This window comes from Rhinolophus sinicus, chromosome 5 (assembly GCF_057876585.1).
Source record: "Rhinolophus sinicus isolate RSI-liver-muscle chromosome 5, RSI-T2T, whole genome shotgun sequence".
NCBI classification, from domain to species: Eukaryota; Metazoa; Chordata; class Mammalia; order Chiroptera; family Rhinolophidae; genus Rhinolophus; species Rhinolophus sinicus.
In genome coordinates, this window is record NC_142505.1 from 7,034,615 (window position 1) to 7,046,415 (window position 11,801).

General features: G+C 43.0%; 1 protein-coding gene across 5 annotated transcripts in view; it reads right to left on the minus strand.

Moving 5' to 3' along the window:
- ARIH2 (ariadne RBR E3 ubiquitin protein ligase 2) overlaps window positions 1–2,129 on the minus strand; it is a 44,052-nt gene extending 41,923 nt beyond the window's left edge. For 2 of the 5 annotated variants that reach the window (XR_012489569.2, XM_088798151.1), the window contains exon 1: window positions 1,816–1,994. The gene's annotated coding sequence lies outside the window, so the exon portion shown is untranslated. Of the gene's footprint in view, window positions 1–1,459; window positions 1,713–1,815 lie in introns of those variants that run through there. The other 3 variants (XM_088798150.1, XM_088798152.1, XM_019723911.3) reach the window with 2 other exon arrangements.
- Window positions 2,130–11,801: the final 9,672 nt, after the last annotated feature.

Below are 11,801 nucleotides of genomic sequence, written 5' to 3' on the forward strand. Positions count from 1 at the left end.
GAAAACCTGAGCTTATTAACTTCCAAACATAGGCAAATATAAACTAACTGGATATCAAAGTCCAAACAACGATTGCAGAAGATTATTTTCAAAATGGCAGAGGGAAAATTGATTTTTTTTACCTTTTTTCTTTTGCCTATGTGTTTATGTAAGATACTATTTACGGGGCAAATAGAATCTATGAATATTGCTCCCATCTACAAACTATCACTACCAATAATAGCTCTCATGCAATGGGAGCCAATTTCAGGTCAGATTCATTCTTATTAAATCTTCAGAACCCCACAAAGTGGCTATCATCCTGTTCTTACAAATGAGGAAGCACAAGTTCACAAAGGTTAAGTAACTTCCCCAGGACCACACTGCTAGCAAACAGAAGAGCCCAGTGTCATAATTCCACCAGATCCATGACCTATGGTGATTCATAATTCCCTATTACCCTTCCAGAGAGCCTAACACTATCCACAAAGCTACCTCCAGAATCACAGCAAAAGAGCATGTTTTCACTTTCTTTGGACTTCTCCCCAGGATTTGGGTTTAGAGGCTGCCCAGGCTTCTCACCAACTAAATATTCAAGAATCAAGGCTCCTCTCCTAAAGGGGAACTTGAAAAAAGAGAAGGCCATTCGTGCTTACTGGGTGTTCTAGGTCCAGATTTAAATAAACACTTAATTTTCAATCTTGCCAAAGTTAAATATTCCTAGTGCTGACATAGCTCAAAGGGGACAGTATGTTATTGCCTTATTAGCAGAAATGATGACAATGCTTTTAATTTCTTAGATGTTAAATATTATCCCTACATCCCAGTCCGAAAAGGAGTAAAAGAAATTACTTTTCCCCACAAAGTTATGTGTTCAGAAGACCTGACACCCACCCTGGACTAAGGGAGCCACACTGAAGACGAGTCAGTTTTAAAGTCGACAAGAATAAAACAGACTTTTTGTGTGAATCTGACGGTGTTTACTTCAGATATAGTATTTAGCACCGAATGGTCCTTTACTAAGCCGACATTTCCAAAGGGAACTACTTGATACAAAAATATGAACCAGCAACTTGGTTTCAAAACCCTACGCTAATGTCCGTACTGTCAAATAAGGTAGCCACTAGCCACAAGTGGTTAAGTTAAAACTTAAATACAATTTAAAATTTGGTTTTTCAGTCACACTAGCCACAATGGTTACGTGTGGCTAGTGGCTACCCCACTTAACAGCAAAGGTATAGAATATGTCCACTGTGACAAAGTTCTACGGGACAGAGCAACAACCAGTACTGAGATGAAGTCATCCGTGAAGGCGGCTGCCTCTCCCGCGGCTACCTCCGCGGCGCAGCTCCTGGGCCACTGGTCCCTGCCGAGGCGCCGGGATATCCGCGAGGACACGGAACTCACGCGCTGGGGGACCCTTCAGAAGCGGGCGTTAACTAACCGCGCGGGCGGCCCTAGGAGAGCTCCCCGTAATGACCTGAGCGGGGAGCCCCGGAGGTGGCGCGTTTCCCCGGCGCGCCTGGTGGGGAGGGCCCAGATAGGCCGGCGCCAGTCGGTCAGAGGCGATGGCCTCCGACCTCTCCGCGAGCTGAGAAGACGGCGGGAGGAGGAATAACGGAGACGCCAGGCGCTCGGCCGCCCCGGCCGTAGCCTTCAGCCGCCCGTCTGCGGACGGCGGGGGGCGCTGAGACTGTACCGGCGACCGCGGACGCCGGGGCCTCGCGGGCGGCGACGAAGGCGGAGCCCCGGCCGGGCTAGGGAGGCGCACGGAAAGCCCACCCCCTCCCCCGACCCGCCGGGTAAACAAGGCCACGACTTGCGCTTCACACTTACCGGAAGGCGCGACCCCGCGGCCGCTGAGCCCGGACGGGCCAGACCGGGTTGGGCGGGGCCAGAGGGATCAGACCCAAGCGCGGCGGCAGCGGCAGCGGAGGCGGCAGGCCGACGCCGGTCAAGGCCCGCGTCGCTTCCTCCAGCGGAGCCGTCTCCGCCGCTCCGGAAGTGCTCGGCGTGCTTGCGTCACTTCCGGGCCGGGGTCGACCCGCGGTCGCAGGGGTCGAGGCGTGCGCTGGGTAATAGTACCCCTCTGCTGGCGCTTTGCGGTGTCCCGGCGCTCGCTCCCGGGGTCTGACCAGGGCACGGCCGGCGCGGAGGGCTGCGAGCGGCAGCAGAGGAGAGGGCTCGGCTTACTGGAGCGTAGTCACAGCATCGCTTCCGGCTTTCGCCTCCCAGCGCTGCCCGCCAGGATATTTTTAACCCGCGTTTTTCTGATGGACTCCTCACTTCACTGTTTGTAAACTCGAGTGTCGGGTACCGGGAAGACATCCTGACGTCGGTGGAATTGGTAAAGGACTGTTGTTTCCCTTCGGCTCGCTGGACGAAGGAGAACAGGGCCTTCGGGTCCGCGCGCCGGGCCGGCATTCCGCCTACGCTCAGGTTGTGGCCTGTTGGCCCCTGATCCGCAGGACCTCGCCGGGTTTTCACTCCCCTCTCCTCAGCTGGATTCGCCGCCCAGTTCTTCGGCTTTCCAGTGACTGTACAAGGCTGACTCTTAATTGCCTTGCTGCCCAGTTTCTTCAAACAGTATAAGAAGTGCCAGTTATGACTTCTAGTACCTACTAGGACCTGTTGTCAAGTGTTATGGATAGAGCGAGCCACGGAGGCTCACTCAGGTTGCTGCTGCACAAGTGCAAACGCCAGTGTGAAGCTGGTGATGTTAGGCAGCGTATTGGGATGTGCAAGTCCGTAGATAATCCAAACGATTTCCACCCGTACACCAGTCGTGTATGTACTGATATTCGAGACAAATGATGTGTAACGGGCTCTCTTATTTAGTGCTTGCTTTTTGTATGCACTCATGTGTTTCTTACATATGGGTTTCAGCTTCCAGTTTTAACACAGAACATGTACCAAAATCAGATGCAATCAAACACATACTGGAAAGCCCCAAATTAATTTGGAGTGAAAATTAATAGTAATGAGTAATATATTGTAGGATTATGAATTTGGTATTTAGCAACATAAAAGTCTATCATCCAGTGTACCTTAATACATTTGCTTTGAGAAAACATATCCCTTTAAAATATACTAGCAAAGGGCCCAAATTATATTTTCTGCAAATGAAATGTCAATTAGAAGCTCTCACTTTGGGTTGCTGGTAATAAATTCTCTCCGGTGAATACGGGGAACAATCAGTCTTTCTGTAGCATTATTGCATTTGCTAAATAGAAAATGAGGTCACGAGCACACTGGTGCATGTACAATATATTGGAATCCTATGTATTTATTTGTTCATGTGTCTTTCCCCTGGTGAAGGTGAGTTTCTTAAGGGCACAGATCCAACCTTGTTTTCAGTATTACTCCATTAAATAACCATTTATTGGGTTGATGATAATATTTTTAACTAGTGGCAATCTCTCCCCAGGAAGTAGATTTAAAAATTAAGCCAAAACATTTAAGGATACACATAAAAATTTGTGCACATATATGTGCTTTGGAATGGTGATTCTAACAGGAAAAAGTTTGCAGCATCCCAAGCATCCAAAAGTAAGGGTTTGTTAAGTTATGGTAAAATATACAATAAAGAAAGCCAGTAATAATCATGCTATACAAAGGCCCCTCTTTACAAGGAAAGGTATTTGTGATACATTCTTAGGTGATAAGAATAGGATGTGAAACAATGTGCTATTCCATTTTCAAAATATATATGTGTGTAAAATATATAAATCTAAAGTCTCTCATGGTTTCTGTGGGACAGGAATCTGGACAGTTTACAGTGGGAATGGTTTATTTCAGCTCCTCAGTGTCTGGGGCCTCAGCCAGAAGATTCAAAGTCTGAGAGCTAGAATAGTTATTTACTCGTGCATCTGGTAGTGGCCTTGCTGGGGCTGTCAGTCAGAACACGTATACATAACCTGTCCATGTGACCTTGTTTTTCTGGAAATACGGTGGCTGGGTTCCAAGGATAAGCGCCTTAGAGAGAACCAAGTGGAAGCCATATCTCCTTTTATGACTTAGCCTTTGAAGTGACACAGCATTATTTCTACCACATCTTATTGGTCCAAGCAAAGGTCCTCTCAGGTTCAAGGAGAGGAAATGAAACCCTACCCCTGATGGAGGAATACCAACATGATATCACACCGTAAGAAGAGCATATGGAATGGGATACATGTTGGTATGGCCATCTTTGGAAAATGTAATCTGTCACATATATGTTACATATATATCATACATATGTCTTTCATCTTTGCCTTTATTGATTTTAATTACACGGTAATATATTGATACGTTAAAGTTGTGAACAATTTATGCAACAGTGTTGATAGCAACATGTGAATATTCCCATTAACCCACTCCAACTCTCTACCCTATCCAGGATTGCTGCCATTTTCCAGAGTTTGGTGCACATCTTTCCAGGACCCTTTTCTGTGCATCTACATACATATCTATAATTATAGCTATGCACATATATTTATACAAAGTTCTAAAAAATTTAACAGGCTAGTATAAATATCATCCTGCTTTCTTCATTTAGTAGAAGGTCCTATTATTATTCCCAATTTACAAGTGAGCAAACTAAGACACAGGAAGGTGTGGTAATTGCTCTAAAGTTAGGAAGTGGCCAAGCTAAGCTTCTAACCCTGGCCATCTGGCTCCTGAGCCTACCCACATCTTCAGTATTTTCTAGTGTGATTATACTGTCATCTCACCATGCTCCTTTTGCAGCTCATCTGTTTCTAATTTTTACTCAGGTGAAATGACAACTAGTGCTGCAGTGAACACCCTTGGATGTGCTACTGTTTGCATAGATGTGAAAATGGTTCGGAATTTTTGGAAAATGAAATGGAATTAGTGAGTAAACTTCTATGCTCAGTTTATGTTGTGATAGATACAGCCAAATCACCTTTGAAAAATGCCTTTGATTCTTTGAGCCCAGCTAAAGGCCAGGCACCATGTTGTTAGATATAAAGGTGAGGGAAGGAGACCATGGTCCCTGCAGTCAAAGAGCTTTGGCCTAGTAGGGATGCAGAAATTAGAGGAATATTTACGTTAGTATGAAATTGCTGTGAGGAGTACTGCACAGGAGAGTCAGTGGGCTCCATCTTCAGCTTCTGCTCCATCTACACTCACTCTCTAATGACCTTATCCAATCTCTTTGCCTAACTATGTACCTCCAATACACAGATGACTTCTAGGCTTTTATTTCTAGCGCTACCTAATCCCCTGAACTCCACACTCAATACATTCAACTGTCCATTGAACACCCCTACTTGGATGTCATGTTAGCACTCAGATTTAACGTGTCCCAAACAAAACTCAATTTTATCTCCAAACTTGGCATTTCCCCCCCACTCCCCTGCCCAGTGTTTCTGAGCTCAGTGATGTCATTATCTCTCACTATTTACTCAGACCAAAAATTCACCAGTCTCCCATGACTCTTCTTTCCCTTTCAAATTCCACATTCAATCCATAAGCAATTCCTATGTGCCATACCTCCACAATATGTCCTGATTAGGCACTTCCCACCACCTGATGCTCCAGAGCAAGCCATCATAATATGTCCCTGGATGTGAGCAGGTCGCTTAACTAAGGTAGTTTCCATGCATCTACCCACCCTTGCTCTTCTGAGTCTGTTCTCTCCGTTGTTTAAAGAGATCTTTTTAAAGCATAAAACATGTCATTTCCTTGTTCAAAACTCTCCAAAGCTCTCTCTCACAGGCTTTGGCCTTAAAGGCCTACAGAAGGTAGGGTCTGGAGCCAGATAGCCAGAGTGAGAATCCCAGTTTGGCAACTTCCTAGCTGAGTGACCTTGCATAAGGAAACTTACCTCTTTATGACTTAGATTTCTCATTTGCGAAATGGGGATAATAGCACCTTTCACTGAGTAAAAAAGCGGAATTATATTTACAATAGCTTTTTATTAATGAAAAAGGTTTTGTGTAAATGTGTGTTTGTGTGTATACCTATTAGATGTAAATATATTTGTAGATGTATAGAAAGGGTCATGGAAGGACATGTACAAAATGCTTATATTTTATATTGTTGTTTTTTAGGTTGAGCTCTTAAATCCATCCAGAATTTATGTTTGGTAGGATGTGTAGAGAGTCAGTTGTCCCAACACCATTTATTGAATGTTCATTCTTGATCCACTGTTTAGAAAAGCATCTTTATGATGATCTAAGTTCCCGTGTATATATGGATCTGTTCTCTGGACTCTCAGTTGTTTTGAGGGTCTGTTTGCCTATTCCAGCACCAGTACCACAAAGTTTTACTTACAGCTTCATGGTTTGTTTTTGATATACAGTTTTTCTTTTGTATAAACCTTAGATTCAGGTTGACATGTTTCTTTTTTTTTTTTTTTAATCCATTGGGGAGCACTGAATTTCTAAGATTAACTTAAGAGTAGTACTGATGTCCTCAATATTGCGTTTTTACAACCGAGGAATATATCTTTATACTTATTTTGTTTTTCTGTTACGCATTTGAGTTTTTATAGTTTTATTCACATGGATCTTTGGTGTAGTCCTAGATCTATTATGGGTTTTGTTATTATTCTGCATAGGATTCTTTTTTGTTTTCTAATAGGTTATTGTTAATGTATCAAAAAGCTATTTCTTTCTAGATATTGTCTTGTGTCTGTCTTCCTACTAAACTTGCTTATTAGTTTTAATGGGTCCTCAACTGATTCTCTTGAATTTTCATACTTGATCTTAGCCAACAGGCTGAGAAGCAATCTCTTGAATTTTCAAATTAAGCATTTGGATCACCTGAAAATAGTGATATTTTGGACTCTTCATTTTTAATATTTAAAATTTTCATCTATCCTTTTTTATTCTTACCTCCCTCCCTCTTTTCCCCCTTCCCTCGTCATCTTTCTTTCTTCCTTCCTTTCCTACTATTTAAAAAAAAAATTTTTATTGGGGAATATTGGGGAACAGTGTGTTTTTCCAGGACCCATCAGCTCCAAGTCAAGTCGAGTCAGTCGTTGTTTTCACTCTAGTTGTGGAGGGTGCAGCTCACTGGCCCATGTGGGAATCGAACCAGCGATGTTGGTGTTATGAGCACTGCACTCTAACCAAATGAACCAACCGGCCGCCCCCTTCCTTTCCTACTTTCTTCTTTCCCTCCCTCCCTTCCTATTGGTCTTATTGCACTGGCTACCTATGTCCAGTAAAACGTTAAGCAGTAATCAGGATCAAAAGCATCTTTACTTTTGTTCCTATCTTAATAGGAAAGTTTCTAAAATTTCACCATTAAATATTTTTGCTAAGAAAAATATGATAGTTACCAGTTTGCTTAAAAAAAAAAAGATAGTTATTCTTTATCCATTACAAGGGAGTTTACTTCCATTACAAGGGAGTTTTATGGGGTTTTTTGTTGTTGTTGTTGTCGATAAACAATGATGTTGAAATCTATCATTGCAGGTTGGAATCAACCTTGCAGGAAGCAAATGTTGAGATGGAGTTTGGAGAGCAAGATATTTATTAGGGACCAACATATGTAAAGGGCAGGAGCAGGAAGCAGAATTGGGCAGAGGCCTCCGATGAAGCCTCCATCCATCTAGCAGAGAGCTCTGCTGTGTCCGTCAGAGTGTCTCACACTGAGCCAGGCAGAGTGTCCCACATCAGGTCAGCCCTACCAGGCATTTATATCTCTACTCACTGGGTGTGGGTTGTCTTGAGGAAGGTGTGGGCTCAGTCACTTGGTATGGGCTTTCTTGAGGAGGGTGTGACCCGACAGAAAGCTGCACTCTGAAGCTGAGGCATATCCTGAAGGACTGAGAGCTGGAGGCTGTCTGCTACCATAGGCCCCATAGCTGGGCAGCCAGGCCTTCCTTGAAGGAGGTTCTAGGTGGTACAATTCCGTGTCTACCACAAATATCACATGTTTTTCAGTATTTGTTAAGATGATCATAGAATTTTCATCCTTTACCATGTTAGTTTTGTGATCACATTAGGGCAATTTGCTGATTTTAAACCCTGCTTGGTTACAACACCTTACCCATTTAAAACTTTGCTGGAATTGACTTGCTAATATTTTTTAATACTTCTGTATTCCTGTATCTAGTGATAGTAGTCTCTGATTTCCTTTTCACATGTGAATGCTGTCCTTGTCTGATTGTGGCATCAGGGTTATGCTAGCCTCTAAAATTTAGAAATGGGTAACAGTGAAAGCAACCATATTCAGAAATCTGTTGGATATGACCCAGGTGCTACCTCTCATGTGAATCTTCTAGAATTTGTTTGTACCAGATTCTTATTTTTAACATCAATGGTCATTAAGATAACTATAAGTTTCACAAGTTTCTTTGCTTACCATGTTTTCTTTGTTGGATTTATTTCTTTGGCTGTAGTATATCCTTGAATAATTCTTTCAGAAAAGGTCTGTAGGTAGCAAACTTTCTAAATTTTTCTCTTCATGGTTGAAAGTGTGCTTGTTGCTTCCTCCCACTTGAATGCTACTTTGGCTGGATATAGGATTCTAGGTTCAAAACTATTTTACCTTACAAGTTAGAAGTTATTTTTTGTTGTTGTCTTTCAGTCAGCATAATGAATGAGAAATTTGCTGTGTTTTGATTCTCATTCCTTACTTGATAGCCTACTTTTCCTCTTTAAAAGCTTTGAAGATTCTTTTCTCATCCCTTTTGTTCTGAAATTTTGCCACAGTCCAAATAGATGTCTTTTTTATTCATCCTGTTTGGTACTCATTTGGCCCTTTTCAGTTGAAAAATTTGAATTTCCTATATGAGATATTTTCTTTTTTATTTCTTTGTTTATATCCTTTCTTTACTCTCTGTCCTTTCCTATTAGAACTCCTATTAGAGAGGTGTTGGAACTTCTGAATTGATCATCTGTGCTGTAAGTATGCTCTTATTTTTTCAGCTTTTTTTTTCACACTGCATTTTTAAGAGAATATATCAGGTTGACCATTCAGCTTTCTAGGAGTGTTCATAGTTTAATTCAGCTTACCTGTGTAGTATTTTTAGAATTCAAGATTTCTTGAGGGCTCCTTTTTCCTGGATATCACTTACTTTCAGGTGTAGTGAGTTCAAGATCTCTTTGGGCAGCTAGAGAGTCAGGATTGGAGCCGATGAGAAGCACAGAAATCGGAGAGATTTCAGCCCAGACTTGGAATTTGAGCTAAGAAAGAAGGAAAGAGAAGAAAGGAAGGATAGACATTGGGAAAATTATCCCCTTTTTCATGTTTGATTCCCATGGTCTAGGAACAAGATTTCTCATCTGGAGTCCAAGGATGGCTTCAAGTTCCCATGCAGTTGAAAGCAAACCTGGAGGTACATATGCATATGTTCATTTTTCTGGGGAGAGGGTGCCAGGGATTCTCCTCCCCCCAAATGGCTAAGAACCACTGATTGGACAATGTCTAGCATATGGTAGCAACTCAGCTACACCTCTTGTATCAACATGTTACAGAATGGAGAGAGTAAAAACACCTGTGCTAAAGAGGAAACTATGTGGAAAGGGGCAGTTAAGAAGCAGATCTGTATGGTAAATCAGGAGAAGCTCAGTTTGCTCAGAGATGAAGATATAGTCTAGGGGAAAACAAAGTTGAAGAAGTAAACTAGCATGAAACTATGAAAAGCTCTGATTGCCCCTGAGCTATTTGTAGTTTATTCTGATGCAATGAAGAACTGAGGAGCTTTTTTGGCCAGGGAATGACGTAGATTAAATTTCAGATAAGTTTCCTAGCGGTGTGTAAGGCTAGCCACATCAAGAAGCAGGAAGACCATTTGTATAGTGGATTATTGGTTACGTTTACTGGTGGGCTTGAGTTGAGTCCACATTGAGGTCTGTCATGGAGGTGCCTAGGTTTACTGGATGGTTTACCAGGAGGGCTGTTCTATATCAAATACCATCTGTCCTGAAATTGCTCTGAGTGCAAACTGACTCTAAATTAGCTCCTCTTCTGCAGCCAGCTGTTACAAAATATAAATAAAAGAAACAAGGTCCCACTACAAAATTGTGACTCTTGTGCCTTCTGTCCAATAAAACTCCTGAGGTCAACCTAGCAATGAGCAGTTTTACAAATCAGAGGTGCTCGGTGAATGTGTGCCCTGGACACTAACACAGTACTGCCCTCTCATGGTGAAAATTCCCCATAATCTGTGGGAAACAAAGACAAAAGTATTCACTGGGGTAGGAAGTCAGGAGGAAACGTCAGGCTTCAACCAGAACTGACAACCTGCTTTGCACCTGAGCTCTCTCCTAACAGCTCCTTCTTGTTCCAATGTCTGAGATTCTTCTCCCCAGCCAGACTGAAGCCCATTGAGGACAGGGACCTAGTTTATACCTCACTCAACAACAATCATCTTGTACCTGTGTTTCAGGTATTATGCAACCTTACTTTACAACTTGTGGGCTATCTCCTTGCCAAACTTGAACACTTCTATCTTGGAAATTCTTAACAATGAGTGCTTCTCAAACTCAGTCACCGAGTTTTAAAGACTCTTGTGCCAGGACTCAATTCCAGATATTCAGAGGGAGTGCCCTGGAGATCCCAGGGCATTTAGAAGCAGCTTGCCAGGGGAGGCCACACAAAGCAGATACCACCCCACCACCTCAGGGACCCTGCCTTATCAGCTGTGCTTTCTGTCCTTTCTTGACGTTTCCCTCAGCCGGTCCCATCTTAAACAAACACTGAAATCTAAACCCTCCTTTAACTCTTTGTTCCTTTCCCCTCCCTACCAAGCTCCTTGAACCAGTAACTGACTGTCAGTGTCTCTGCCTTCTTGCTGCCTGTTCATTATTAGACCCAGCACATGCCAACACTTCTGGCAAGTGTCTTCTAAATGTCATCAGTGATGACTAGTTAAACCTCATGAGCACTTAAAATTCCTTAGCTTGACCCAGCATTTGACTCTTTCATCCCTTGGACTCAAAGGCACCATTTTCTCTTAGTTTTTCTCCGAAATTCTAATAGCAACCTCTGCTTTGGGGGCTCCTTTCATGCGGCCCCTCTCCCATGATACAGTCTTCCAGGGGTTACATATATGTCTTTATGATGAAATCTTCCTAGCTTCTATCGCTGGCCTTTATCTCTCTCTCCTGGTTCCCAAACTGTGTACCCGACACTAACCAGCTATGTCCCCAGATGTGCCATGGGCACTGCAATATGTCTCAAATCTGCTATAGGTTTTCTGGTAATGCCTCTGGGGTTCTATGTCCTTTTCCATCCTTCTATGATCCCTGCCTCAGTTCACTCCTTCACTGCCTCTTGCCTGGACTGTTGTAATTCACTCTTAACTGGTCTCCCTGCTTCCAGTCTCTCCGAAAACAAATTCATCCGTCTAAAATAGATTTTCTAAAGCAAATCTAATCAGGTCACTACTGTGCTTAAAGAATTCTTCCATGGTTCCCTATCACCTCCTAGAAAAAGCCTATAGTACAGAGTAGACAGGGTTTTGGGTCTTGCCCCAATCGCCTTGCCCTCCATCCCCCTACAGGTCTCTGGACCAATCAGGCCCAGTCACTTCCGGATCCCAATCCTGATCCTGGAAATGATGAAAGAGTAATATGAATACCTGTATACCGTGCACCTAGAGTCAATAAGGCAAAAACATTAGCATCATCCTTAACTCCTCACTTACAAACCTTATATTCTATTCATTAACAATTCGTTTAGGTTCTTTCTTCAGACATATCCAGAATGCAATACTCCTCACCACCCCCTCTGCAATGCTCTGATCCAAGCCAGCATCTCTGACAGTGATCTTTAGCTTCCTCAAGGCTCCCTGCGTCCTCCTTGCTTTCTACAGTCTATTCTCGCCCAGCAGAGGGCTTCTGTTAACTCATAAGTCAGAC